The following is a 1884-nucleotide window of genomic DNA, read 5'->3' as shown; positions in this document are numbered from 1 at the left end:
GTTGGATTCTGTGTATGGGGACTCTGCACCATCATTTACGACAGTGAAATTTTGGGCCGCTGAATTTAAACGTGGCCGTAAGAGCTTGGGAGACGATGAACGTTCAGGACGTCCAAAAACTGCAACTACCGACGAAAACATCGCCAAAGTTCACCAAATGGTGCTAGACGACCGCCGAATTAAAGTGAGAGAGATAGCAGAGGTTATGAACATGTCAAAAGAACGTGTTTGTTGCATATTAAATCAACATTTAGGCATGAGAAAGCTGTCCGCGCGTTGGGTGCCGCGTTTGCTCACGTTAGACCAAAAACGTTATATATATATATATATAAGTAGAATGTATGAACATGAATGGACAAATTTGATACATAATAATATATAATTATATATAATTATATATAATTATATATAATTTTATATAATTTTATATAATTATATATGAAAAATTTTTCATTGGTTTGCTGGGATTATGCTTGCAAACAATAGATCTTATAGAAAACAATACAAATTGATAAAAACTTTATCGTTCTCAATCGTTCTTTATCAACTTTATTTACCAGGGAATGTGTTATAATCGCGAATAGTACCAGCGCTTTCGAAACACTTCTCGAGGAATCGTTTCGATTGCGCCACAACAAGGAAGCGGATGTGCAAGTGCGGATGTGCGGATGTGCTGCGATAAGCACCACCTTGCACATTCCGCATTTAGGACTTCAATTCCAAACGCATTAAACCATTACCAAATATGATAATGTTCTTGTCGCTAGGCACCCCTTCCGACAAGCTTAAAACAATATTATAAAAGAGCGGAAAAGACCGCTCGCGTCAGACTTAACACCTCGGTCTCTCACCGCGACATACGCGACCAAAGCGCGGTTCGCACATTACTAATAAGAATCGGGAGTAGTAATTAAACACGTTCGAATACTATTACCAATAAAAGCCTTTATATTTAAATCAAAAGGAAACGACTACAATTTATTACTACTTATCAACCCACCGCCACACACCCAGCCGCGCCCATGTCACCGATCTCGAACTCTTTCTCGCGTCCCGGCAACACGGGGCACGACAAATGTAATCCGATAGAACAGATTCTGTGTCAACTTTGTTGCCTCTCTGCTATCAAAAATGTGTAGTAGACTTTACTCGAAATCTGTTTGCACACGTTTGGCTATATGGATTATACGTAATATAAGGTTTAGTAAAAAGAAATCCATTATTTTTGCATGAAATTGAAGGCTTTATTTAGCATAGTTAGAATGATCCGATAGGTCAAATATACACCGTTTTGTTCGATAACTTATTGCCATTTTGAAGGTAATTCCACTATGCCTCTCTTATATAAACCCTTGTCCCTATTGGCAAAAAACTGGGACAGTCGATTTTCACAAGCTTTTCTTGAGGCGAATTTTTTACCAGCAAAATCATTCGCCATAGGCAGGAACAGGTGGTAATCACTTGGTACCAGGTCCGGACTATAAGGTGGATGCATAAGAACCTCCCAACCAAGCTTTCGGAGCTTCTGGCGAGTCACTATCGATGTGTGTGGCCTGGCGTTGTCCTGATGGAACACAATTCCTCTCCTATTGGCCAAAGCTGGCCGTTTCTGGGCGATTGATTCCTTCAGACGGTCCAATTGTTGACAGTACAGGTCCGAATTAAGAGTTTGGCCGTAGGGGAGTAGTTCATAATGGATGATTCCCTGCCAATCCCACCAAACACACAGCAAAGCCTTCCTGACCGTCAATCCTGGCTTGGCCACCGTTTGCGCCGGCTCACCGCGTTTCGACCACGACCGTTTTCGCTTGACGTTATCGTAAGTGACCCACTTTTCAATCACCAGTCACCATCCGCTGCAGAAATGGGTCGATTTTGTTGTGT

Source organism: Odontomachus brunneus, unplaced genomic scaffold (assembly GCF_010583005.1).
Source record: "Odontomachus brunneus isolate Ranch 3 - 2012 unplaced genomic scaffold, Obru_v1 Obru_scaffold_370, whole genome shotgun sequence".
Lineage (NCBI taxonomy): Eukaryota > Metazoa > Arthropoda > Insecta > Hymenoptera > Formicidae > Odontomachus > Odontomachus brunneus.
The sequence above is the reverse complement of the archived record's forward strand: the minus strand, read 5'-3'. Positions refer to the sequence as shown.